We start from the raw sequence: 12,922 nt of genomic DNA, 5'->3' as shown, positions 1-12,922 counted from the left end.
AGTGGATGGGACATGAACAAAGTACAGGTTAAATGTATTCTATTTTTTTTTGTTTGTCATATTAGCTATATTAGGTTTTAATTTCTTATTCCATCATCTGTATACATTCATTTAGGATGTAAACAGAGAGAATCTGTCAATTGTTGGACAAATTTTTTTATCAAGACAGAGAGGAGTTATTTTTTTATTTAACTACCTTCCTCTGTTTTAGTGTTTTTAATACATCACATGTTTGGGTTTGATTTTAAACTACAGGTTTTATTATAATGAATTCTGTGTTAAAATTCCAGATTATCATGGATCCCAGTAAACATGAATCAGTTTAATGAAATACGTGCGATCAGTGTCTTTTGTCCTGTTATCTGTGACTCATCATAAACCAGCAGGGAGACGACTGCACAGCAGCTCCTCCTGCTCATGTGTTAATCAAGTGCATTATCTCGGACTCTGATAAAAAAAAAAAACCCATTGCACAAGTGGGACAGTGGTCATCGGTTTGCTCGTGTGTCATCTGGATTCAGTCACGTGCCTCTCACTGGAATCTCACAGGAAGTCTGACTCACGTCGTGGTCACTGGTTTTGAAATAACCAGTGTGTTGGTGTGGCCACAGCTGCAGGCGGAAGCTGGACGACTCACCGCAGGTCAGAACGGGAGGAAGAGGAAGATCATCTGGAGAAACCTCTTAGAGACTGGATATGATTCTTGTCTGGAAAGAGTCCACACGTCAAACTGTCCCTTTTGTCTCTCAACTCTTCAAACCGAGACGTTACAACTTAATATATGAACTTTAATGAACTTCAATGAACCCAATCCCCAACAAACAAGTTACAACACCAACCTTTACCATTAAATAACTCTAACCTAAACTTAACCTTAACCTCAGAACATGTCTTCACCTTAAAATTGAATAATTAACGTTATGTTGGTCTGATTATTATCCCAACAAGGAAGACAAGTCCTCATATTGTGTCTGTGGAAACAGATTCAGGTCTGAAAACACAAGTAACACTCGAACAACACACACATGTTTATTATTCAGTAGTGAGAAACACACAATTTCCTCATCTAAAAATAATAAAAATGTATATTTATGATTATATTACATCTAAAGAGAGATGAACTGCTGACTTGAAAATATTTGCATTCAGTCTCTGCAAAATCAACCTGAAAACATCTCGTTAAGGTTTGTTGAACATTTCCTGTGACTGGTCTGAGCTGTGGAACCATCAGAGCTCTGAAGCTCCACAGCTTTGTGTTCCTGCTGTCAACTAATTAATTTCCCTTGATTATATTACTGTTCTCCACTATTCAAGGATTATCCTGACTGGGTTTCATTCTGTTGCTTTGTGTGTTTAGATGATTACGCCCAATTCCAATTTTCAGAATCTTTTTGTGTGATAATAATCACATGATTTTCCAGCTCTCAGCCAACTGTTGTAGATGCAAAAGTTAAACAAAAGATCTGAACACAGTGTTTACACCAGACTGTGGTGGACTAATGCATAGTTTCATAAATTCCAATTAAATTTCAGCCTTTTTGGGTGGATCTGATTCCATCCAGTCATCTCAGAGTCATACATTATGTTGTCATCACCAGCAGAATGGATGGTTAGAGTTATGGGTGTGAGACTGGGAGCTGTAAACCACGACCATCATTTAGAAATGTGTCCAGGAATCAATGACACAGCAACTGAGAGTAAACTCTGTCCGTCTCACACGTAAGACGATGTCCTCACAACATAATGCTCTTGTCCCTGAACATATTCCTCATGGAGCTATTGGGCTGTTCCAGTGTTTATAATTTCCAGTTTCTGTAAAACACTTTAATTACACACTGCCCACAAAATGCTCCATCACCTGTGGCTCAGCATCTGTCTGGAGTGATGTGGGAGGTGCTGGGAGGTCAACGAAGAGGCTCTGGGAGGTCAACACAGAGCCACTGGGAGGTTAACACAGAGGCACTGGGAGGTCAACGAAGAGGCACTGGGAGGTCAACACAGAGGCACTGGAGGAGGTCAGCGCAGAGGCACTGGGAGGTCAACACAGAGGCACTGGGAGATCAACACAGAGGCACTGGGAGGTCAACACAGAGGCACTGGCCGCACGTTCATCTCTGAAGGTTCAGGTAGGGAAAAGGCAAATTACTACTGGCCGGACTTCACGTGATCTGAATACCCAAGAACCCGAGGAGTCTCATCAGTGGCAAAATGCAGTCTCTGTGCTGAACCATGTGACTCTGCAGATTCATCAGTTTGCTCATTAACCTGATTTACAGAGATGATCTGTCGAGTGTGTTTAATTACGTCGCAGATTATTTATGTTTGTGTAAATCTCCTCACAACTCTGTTGTTTATTCCAAAGTTAAAAATCGACCCTGTTTATCTTTTCACATCGAGGGGTTCGGTCCACACGAGGGAACAGCCGGGTTCTCGGTCGGATATTAAACATGTCAGAGAGGACTTCAGTTTTCTATAATTAAACCTGGTCTTGGATTATTTACGCCCGTCATGCACCTTGAACATCTTCCCGGCACGGAATAGTTTGTGGACTGGAAAAAATCACTTTCCCAGTGGGAGTTTTCCACTGGTGCGTACGTTGTCCATTAAGTGCTGCTGCTCAGAAACATGAGCTAAAGTTGAACATGAGGTTGTATTTAGTTTTTTTTCTTTAAATGTAAAGAATGTGTAGACTTTATGTATTTCTCACCTTATGTTTGTTTCTTGTGTTTCTGAGTTGTTGGGTTCCACTTCCTTTTCAAACAGAATCCATAAATCAAATCAAAGACTTTCCTGTTCGTGTTTCATCGGCACGTGGGTCCTCACCTGTTCCCTGAGGGGGGGGGGGGGGGGGGCTCTGTTGGTGGATGAACTGCAGCCGCACACTTAATCTCCCTGGTTTGATTTATGAACAGTAGCGTTCGGCCAAACAGATTTCAGGTCAGCTGAACCGAACCAAAGTTGTTCACCATCAAGCTCCTGCATGTGTTCGGTGGAAGGTGGAGTCTCAGTGGAGCTGAGGTGTCCCTCAGTCAATGTTTGCAATAAGATGTAAAGTCATAATGTAACCCCTCTTTGCCTTATGAGGTTACAGGTATATTTGGGTTTCGGTTTCAATTCACAGTTGGACCAGTTACCAGGATTCTAGGTTAACGCTCATGGAGCCCAGAATGGAACATCAACATTGACCACACTCACACAAAATATGGTTTCAAAACTGTATTGTTAACAACAATTTTCAACATGGAAAATAATAAAATGCATGCAAAATAAAATAGAAATATAAAGAAATGTCTTTATGGTCTTCTCTTCCTTGATATGAGCTCAGTTTATATCGTTGGGGCCCTTTGATCTTTGTGTTTCCTACCACACCGCAGGTTTGGGAGGTAGTTCAGTTGACTCTGTTCCTTAGTTCCGGCTCGCCATCTGGTTATCTCCAGCGGATGTCTGGAAGCCGCCTGGTGACTATCCAGTGCTGGTCTCCTATCTATCGTCGACTACCGGTGTCGCTGATGTCCCCTCGACATCGAGCGTCACCAATTCAAATCCTTCACAAAAACCTGACCTGTAGAACAGGCCACATTCATACATCTCAGTAAATTACAACAGGCCATTGTTTCTCAGTTAAAATAAATAATAACATAAATATGACCTATATATTAATTTAAATCAATTAACAAAAATATATTATTCACATAGGTCTCACTTTACCAGTGAATGAAATAAAAAACTCAAATAACTCAAAATAGCCTTTTAGCATCAATTGTCCGAATTAAATAATGAAACAAGGTGTTATCCCCCTTTTTCTCTCCTTCCATACAATGCACACAATAGCTTAACATTTAGAATTACCCCACGTTGTTAGCAGCTAACTCGTGCGTTAGCTCAAGTTCAATGCTCATTCGCCTTGGTCGCTACACTAGCGGCTAACGCACAAGGTATCAATTTAGCAATTAGCGACAAGTTAGCACTGACGCACACACACCTCTACTCGACGCTCCCCACATTCAAAAGACACATTAAACTCACCGCCGAGCGGGCAACATCAACCGTGGACTGTTGAGTCAGCTCGCGGTGTTTTTTAACTACTTCTAGATATTTTCCAATCAGAGCGTTCCTCGTGCAACCGAACGGTGCGTTCTCTCCTCTCCCACACAGAGTTTTGCGTACCTGCAACGCCGCTGCACCGTGACGTCATGACGCACGTCTCTCTCCTCTCTCCGACACAGTTAACCCCATAAATGCCAGCTATCGCTCTCTCACACATTCATACAAAGTAATAGCGGACTTTTACTCTTTCTTTTAACTTTTTCACAGCTTATGAAGCCTGGGCTACACTCTCCCCCCCTGAGCTCATGCCCGTCCCGGGACATGGCAAGGGTTGCGTAGTTACTACCTGGGAAGTTGAGGAAGAGGAGCCTACAAAGTTCTCACCCAAAGCAGTGTCAACAACTGTGGATAAGTCACGAAGAAATGACTGCATCATAGCTAACAATGGGCTACCTAGTTCTGTGTATGTGAGTCGGTTAGGTTGGTCCTTAGTCCGAGTTGAATGTCGACCAGAACTAACCTGTTCTTGCTCTTGTGTATCAGATGTACATGTACCTACTGTCTGATTGTCACCAGTGTCACATGGAACGTCTGGAGATTTGTCACATTGTGTGTCAGTACAGTCATTTTCAGTAAAACCCATTGGTTCAGCCGTTGCGGCTATGTCAGTAATCGAATGTACAATGTCACTTGGCTGACTATCAGCCTGGTCAAGTACCAGAGAGGCGTCTGTAGTACAGTCAAGCCTAAAAGGTTGTTTGTCAATCTCAGGTAAATAATCAACACGCTGAACACTTGGAGTACTCTCAACGAGATGATCAAGTGGAAGTATCTGACGTTGTGCATCTTGCTCAAGGGATGTCCCTGGATTAAACTGAGCTGTGTTCTGAAAAGTTGGGACCTGAACACTTGAAGGATCCCTGAACCAGTAGATAGGAATGATCTCATCTTCCTCCTCGTCCGAGGGGATTGTTTCATCTGGGGAAGGATTTGCACGAGTCGACGGCCTACGCTTGCCGGACTGTGGGACAGGATGGCTGTCCTCTGTTGGTAAGTAGCCACACGGAAGTAGTAAGTCCCTATGTAATGTCCTTAAAGGACCTTCACGGTTCTCAGGCTTCACTGTGTACACTGGGAGTTTTCCAGCTCTGCTTACCACAACATGGACAGTTGCTTCCCATTTATCAGAAATTTTGTGCTTTCCCCGTAAGCGGACATTTCTGATGAGAACTCTGTCTCCAACATCCAAGTCCGAAGCCGTTACACGCTTGTCATATCTTGTTTTGTTTCGACTTGCTGTTTTTGCAGCATTTGCTGTTGCCATTTTGTAGCTTTCCTGAAGACGAGACTTAAGAGTCTGAACATACTGAGAGTGCGACATGTGCTGACCACCCTGCACAGGCAAACCAAACGCGAGATCGACTGGTAAGCGAGGCTGGCGGCCGAACATGAGCTCGTATGGCGTGAACCCCGTCACCTCGTTCCTCGTACAATTGTACGCGTGAACTAGCGGTTTTACAAACTCACGCCACCGAGACTTCTCTTGATTCCCCAGGGTACCTAGCATGTTCAATAAGGTGCGATTGAACCGCTCAACAGGGTTCCCACGAGGGTGGTACGGAGTTGTCCTCACCTTATGTATTCTAGCTACTCTGCAAAGTTCCTTGATCATGTGGGACTCGAAATCAGGTCCCTGATCACTGTGGAGTCTTTCCGGGAACCCGTAATGTACAATGAAATTGTCCCACAGACACTTCGCCACAGTTCGGGCCTTTTGGTTGGGCGTTGGTATGGCAACCGCGAACTTCGTAAAGTGATCTGTGATGACAAGGATGTCTTTTGTTCCACTACTGTCGGGTTCCAAAGAAAGGAAATCCATGCAAAGTAACTCAAGAGGTCTCGTGGTGTTGATATTGACCAACGGTGCCGCTTTCTCTGGCAATGCCTTTCGGCGCACACATCTGCCACATGTTTTCACCTTCTTTTCAACATCTAAAGCCATCTTTGGCCAAAAGAACCTTGTTCTGGCAAGATCTAAGGTACGATCAGCACCCATGTGTCCCATGTGATCATGTAAGCTCACCAAGACCATGTCACGGAGCTCAGCTGGCAAGACCAGCTGATAAGAAGTCTGGGCGCCGACTTGCCGTCTTCGGTATAGCACATTATTGAGGAGCTCAAGACGCTGTAGCTCTCTCAATAAGAGTGGAAGTTCTGGGAGTTCGCTCCGTAGCGTGGGAGGTGGCTTCTCCCCGCACTCAAGTTGGTAAATAACATGCTTCAAACACTGATCAGCCCTTTGTTTGCTCGCTAACTCAACTTCAGTTAAGTGAGGGATGAAAGGCAATCCTCCAAGCTGGTCCTCTTTCCCATAGCTGTCAGGTACAGCTCTCGTGGAGGTGGTAAGAGTTTCGACCAAAGTAGCACCACCATGAACATAAAGATTGTCACTGTAGACAAATTGCCTCTCACAAATGGCTTGAACAACAGCTTGGTCGACAGCATCGATACTGTCCGGGTCAGAGAGATGGTCGCGCGCGAACTGACAAATCCGTTCCCTCTCCTTCAGCGACTTGGGATCGTCTGACAGTTCGCCATGAGGTCTGCGCGACAGTCCGTCGGCATCTGAGTTTTGTTTTCCCGGTCTGTACACAAGCTTGAAGGAAAAGGTAGACAAGGTTGCAAGCCATCTATAACTCGTTGCGTCGAGTTTTGCAGTGGTCAAGATATACGTTAATGGGTTATTGTCAGTAACTACAGTGAAGTGATTTCCATAAAGATAGTCACAGAATTTTTCAGCGACTGACCACTTAAGTGCCAAGAATTCCAGCTTATGGGCTGGGTACCGGCTCTCACTCCGCGATAGCCCCCTGCTCGCATAAGCTATGACCCGGAGCTGACCTTCTTGTTCTTGATAAAGAACAGCACCAAGGCCGCTGGTGCTGGCATCAGTATGTAGCACATACGGCTTTTGAGGATCGGCGAAGCCCAATACCGGAGCGGTGGTAAGCGCTTCAATGACCTGCTTAAATGCCTGCTGACAAGCAGGTGTCCAACGACCGCCAAAGGGTGCCTTTGGGTCATGGTAAGTCTGATCGGTTGATGGTTTCAAGTTGGATTTCTTACGTGGAGGTGGGTACCCGGAGGTCAGGCCGTGCAAGGACTTCACGATGTCAGAGTAACCCTTCACAAACCTCCTGTAGTACCCTGCAAAACCCAAGAATGACCTCAATTCTCGCAGGTTTCGGGGGACTGGCCAGGTTTTGAGAGAAGCAACCTTCTCTGGGTCAGTTTCAACCCCGTTCCTGGAAACGACATGTCCGAGATATCGGACAGATGTTTGAAAGAAAGAACACTTCTCAGGTGAGAGTTTTAGACCAAACTCCTTCAGACGACCAAGAACTTTCATAAGTCGGGTTTCATGCTCCTCCAAGGTCTTTGAGAAGATGATCAGATCGTCTAGGAAAACCAAGACTTCCTGCAAATGCATATCGCCCATGCATTTCTCCATTAACCTTTGAAAGGTACTTGGTGCGTTTGTCACACCCTGAGGCATCCTATTGAACTCCCAAAACCCAAGCGGGCATACGAATGCTGTCTTGGATTTGTCTTTCTCTTCGACTTCAATCTGGTAATAACCAGACTTCAAATCGAGGACCGAAAACCACTGAGAACCTGAAAGTGCAGATAAGGTCCTTTATTGTCTGCAGGTTCAGCTTGCGGTAGTCAATGCAGAGTCTGACGGTACCGTTCTTCTTCTTGACAACCACGATTGGGGACGAAAAAGGTGACTCAGATTCCCTAATTACCCCAGTTTGTAAAAGCTCTTGGATATGCTTGCGAACAGCTTCAACATTTTCACAGCTTATGAAGCCTGGGCTACAATAAACACACTCATTGTTCTTTTCAAAGTTAAAAAGAAAGAAAACTGCTGGCGACATTGAAGTGATTCATGAAAACTGAAGTTCACTTAATTGTCGAGCACAGAAATCGGATGACTTCAGTTAGTTGTTGTTTCACCGTGACCCAGATCCTTCTCTAACCTCGACCAGGCAATCTAATTAATGGCTGGTTTACACCGCGCAGCCAAACGACCTGTTTTGTTATTAAAGTTTCCGGCCTTGTTGTTCCAGACTGTAACAGGCTTCAGCGATTTGTGTTAATCCGTCGGAGGCTTTCAGAAATTCTTTGATAGATTGAGAGACCGGTCAGTGGCACACGAGGTCAAAGTCAGTCGGCGGCTCGCAGAAGAAGAAAAGCTTTTCAATACGTGTGTGTGGAGAGGAAATGTTCATAATACTGAAAGAGCCATATGGCTGTTTAATATCTACCATCGTTTATATCTAATACAAAACATCGACCAGTCTGGAAAGTTGAAGCTAAAAGAGCGAGCACAAAGAAAAACACCTTCTGTCGAAGAGGAAAAACAAGATCTGATGGACAAGGGAAATGGTTCCTCTGGTAAATGAAGCAGATGCGATGATCAAGTCCCGGAATAAGAAAGAAGAAAAAACTTCTCCCCGCGAAATGAATTACTTCACAGCTCAGTGCGGCTTCATCGAGAAGCAAAGCCGGGGCGGAGCGGCGTGGAGCCTCCATGAGAAGAACGAGCTGTGAAAACCCAGATCCCTCTGACACCTCCTCCCTCTGACACCTCCTCCCTCTGTGTAGATGAAGTCTACAGCTGTGTAGTGAAGTCCTGACAGGGAGATCTGTGTTCATCAGTCGTCTCTTTCCTATTGTTTTAAAATGTCACTGTGTGAGAGAGTGTGATACCTGAGGATGTTGCCATGAGGTTGACAAATCTGTATCTGTCGGCGCGGGAGGTGAAGAGGAGATGTCTGTATTTCAAGCTCATATATATAAATAAATACACAGGTGTTTGTGGAATTCGAAGACAAACATCTGTTGAACGCATATGTTGTGAATCGTTCATCTTGTCTTTTTCTCACACTTGGCAGATGTGTATTCTGCAGTGTCAATTTTGGTGATATTTGGTTAAATATTAATAGAAATGGAATAAACAGGTGTCCAGCGTTCTGCAGGAGTCAGTGGGGACTGGGCAGTTTGTCTTCTGTCTTCTCATAAGTCCTCATCTAAATTATGGCAGTGGACGACAACTTGGTCAAATTGTGGGTCAAAAATCACCACCATTTTTTGAGATTTTCTAATTCACGATATCTGACAGGTGCAAATCTCTTCTAAGGTGACTTTAACAAACTCACTTCCTGTTTGGCTACTTCTCTTCAAAGTAAAAGCACAATGTGTGTTCTAACGCTGCAGAGCTTTTCGTTTCTGGAAAGTTTTGAAGTTGGGTCGGACGATTGTGTCGAATGATCAACAGACACACAACGTATGGAACAATAACAGCAGTAAATCATTCAAACATTTATATAAACTACAGACAAAACATTCACCTTAAACTTCTCACTGCAGATACACCAGGTAGGATGAACGCAAAGTTTCCCTCTGCACCATAGACAGTGTATTGAACTCCTTGAGGAGGACTCACTAATGAAAACACTGCACTAGTATCTTCTAATTCACATCCCTTTCAATTTGTTCTCCAGTAAGTTAGACCTCTTTGTAAGTATAACACCCGTAATCCATCCAGGGAGTGAGTCAGCGTTGTGCTGCATCCAGATCGGACTCAACCTGCCGGAGAAGACCAAGTGCTCAGTGTGTCTCAGATAAATAAATAAATTGATTAAAAGTCAATTCCCTCCAAGTTTCTTTCACACAAACAAACAAGTAAGAGGCTTCTCTAATCACTGTGGACGGATGATACCATCTTTCTAATGGGCCCGGGTGTGTGTCTCTGTCTGTGTTTGTGTCTGTAGACGACTGCTGTGTGTCTGTTTCACTCCATCTTGTGTTAACTTTCGCTGTCTCGGGTTTTGTTTTTCTGTTTAAAAAAAAAGAGAAAGTAACAGAGCTGGAGATAAATCGGTCACTATCACTGAAGAAGACATCACACAGGAGGCCCAGGTGTCAGGTGAGACATCTCATCCAGGGAGATAAATGGATTCCCACTACGTGTCTCCTTTGAGTTCACACCTCAGGATCTTTGATCAGCTCAAGGACGAATGCTGGAACAAAGTGTGAGTTCACCAGGAACTGAATCAGAAAATTACTCTCAGTTCTTCCTGAGGTGCTATTTCCAGTTAAAGTCCTGTTAGCTTGACAGAATCAAATAACCAACGTCCTTCAGAGAACCTGTAACTTCATTTACTAGAAGCTGATTCTGCACTTCATTTGTGTACTTGATTTTTCAAAACCACTTTTATTTATTGAAGGATTTATCCTCAGGTGTTTCCTGGACACAGGGGCAGAGACGGGAGAAGGTTGAAGATATTGTGAGTCTTGAAAAATGATTAAGGTTCATCCAGACATGAGTAGAACATGTAAACAGGGACACAGATAAAGTCGGAGATCTGAACCCTGAACCCACTGAACTCCATAGTTTGGATGGATTCTTGGAGTATCGACCCTTTTGGGTGATATCGATCTGATAGACTTTCATCTTACAGTTTTCTTGTTTCAATCTCTACGGGTTCTAGAGCTGATACCTCTTGACACTAATGAAGCTGCTTGGATGTTCCCATTTTCCAATTTGAGAAGTCGTTCTTCTGGTGTGTGTGTGTGCGTGTGTGTGTGCGTGTGTGTGTGTGTGTGTGTGTGTGGTGTGTTTATTAGTTTTAAACTCATTACGTGCAACATGGACACTTCTAAACTCAGACACGCCCATAACTGTTTCATCCCCCCCCCCCCCCCCCCTCTTATGAGAGAGCTGCGTGTGCACATCCTATAGTTAATGTTGCTAACTAATTTATTAGTAAATGTAGGCCAGGAGGACGTCTCTCTCTCTCTCTCTCTCTCTCTCTCTCTCTCTCTCTCTCTCTCTCTCTCTCTCTCTCTCTCTCTCTCTCTCTCTCTCTCTCTCTCTCTCTCTCTCTCTCTCTCTCTCTCTCAGGAGGCAGGCAGGATTCAGTCTAAACTTGGTTTGAGAACAAAAGTCAAGCAGGAACTAATTAGTGTTTGTTCAGTTGACAATGGCTCATGTAAGAGGGGATTTGTGTTGTTGTGTTTCTGTGTTGGTGTGTGAAGTGTTTTGTTTACTACAGAGCAACATAAATCACCAGGTCCCCTTTAAACAGCCCAGGATCCAGAGGGAGGGGGGGTGTATTCTCTGCTGTGCACTGTTTGCATCCAGTGCCATTGTTCTGTTCCCCTTCACAAACTGGTGATGTCTGTGGAGGTTATTTCCTCCCCTGCACTGGACTGGTATCTTGGTGTTTTGCTGACTGGCCGTAGTGGGAGTGGATTTAACCTTCGCAGCAACTAAATTGTGTACAGTCACATATTGGATGAATCATATAATTTCTGCAGGATGACAAAGCTCACACCCCAAAAGCATTAAGCACTTGATTCATTTGCACAACTCTCCCTTCACCACAATTGTGGACGTGTTTCTTGTGATGCAATGAAGAGTAAAGAGGGAGAAAGAGGAGAACAAGCCTCAGCCTCTCATCCACAGGCTGGAGACGGTTTAAAGCCGTAATCCCCGGCTCTCTCTTCATGCTGCTCAGTGCTGCTGATGTGTCTGAGAGACCGGGCCCCTGAGAATCTTATTACCCCCACTGTCACTTCCCTCAGGTGGAGTGAGTAACTACGCCACACAATCTGACACAGCACAATCCGTCCGCCGCCGATTAAAACCGGGCAGATTTGGAAATTGGTTCCTCGGCTCAGGTTCGAAGCCGCTCTGGATCTTAATTGAGTTACAGGACGGGGGCGGCGGCTGATACACAAACTCATCAGCTTGTTCGACTGGAAACGTTCCTCCTACGACACGTCCGACAGCCACAGAGACGTGTGGGGGACCCAAAGTAATATATGAGTTTATCATTGTTAGTTCTCATCATTTATCATCTTTATTAAATCGTTAACTATTGACTATCTGACTTCCCTTGTGATTTAGTGCTTTTCCTAAGCCTTGACCCTCAGAGTTACTGTGCAAATCATTTTCTAGCTTTTCATGATTCACACAGTTCATGATGACAGATCCAGGTTTGCCATTTGAAATCCATAGCTGCCAGAAATTTAGGCAAAATGTTAAATAAATCAGGAATCATTCTTTCCTTGCTCAGCTGCAATATGTGGGATTGTGGGAAACATGATCCCAATCTTCCCTCCTGTCTCTGAGTGATGTTCAGGAAACAATTTAATAATATTGAGAGGAACTAATAAAAACAGATCCAAGTTGAATTTGTCAACTGCAAATCACAACAACAAAGGGAAAATCACAAACAATAGACTTAAAGAAGACAAACCATTTTGTGTTTATTTGCTCTTGTTTGTCCTTTTGTTGTTTTGATTTGTTGATGATTTTTGTGATTTATCGTTTGTGTTTTCCCATTTCTCTTTGTGCCACCGTACTGGTCATCTGTTTATGAGCCATGTAGAGGACTGGGAAATCTCTGCACCTCTTATTCCAGCCCCGTGCACAACACTTCAGCAGGAGGAGGACTCCACAGCTCAACACGCTCCCTGTGCTGACTAACAGTTGCTGAGCAGTGATTGGAAACTAGCTGTTCTGGGGAAAAGTTTGAGAAAAGGGGTCAGTTACATTCTGGGTTCTTCCATTAGCACACTTTAGCCATGCTGTGCCGAGCCGTGACGACATGCGTTTCCAGCTACAGACTCACAGCGGGGGGGGGGGGGGGGGGGGGCAAGCTGAGCCAGGCTGATCTGAATGTACAGAAACATGTGAGGATGAATGTGAAGAATCAGGGTTATTGTACGGTCACTATTAGTAAACATCCTAGACTACATGCTGGTTGTTTCGGAACACAAAGTGCTTCAATGGAATTTA

This window comes from Pleuronectes platessa, chromosome 14, assembly GCF_947347685.1.
Source record: "Pleuronectes platessa chromosome 14, fPlePla1.1, whole genome shotgun sequence".
Lineage (NCBI taxonomy): Eukaryota > Metazoa > Chordata > Actinopteri > Pleuronectiformes > Pleuronectidae > Pleuronectes > Pleuronectes platessa.
This window is presented reverse-complemented; position numbering follows the sequence as displayed.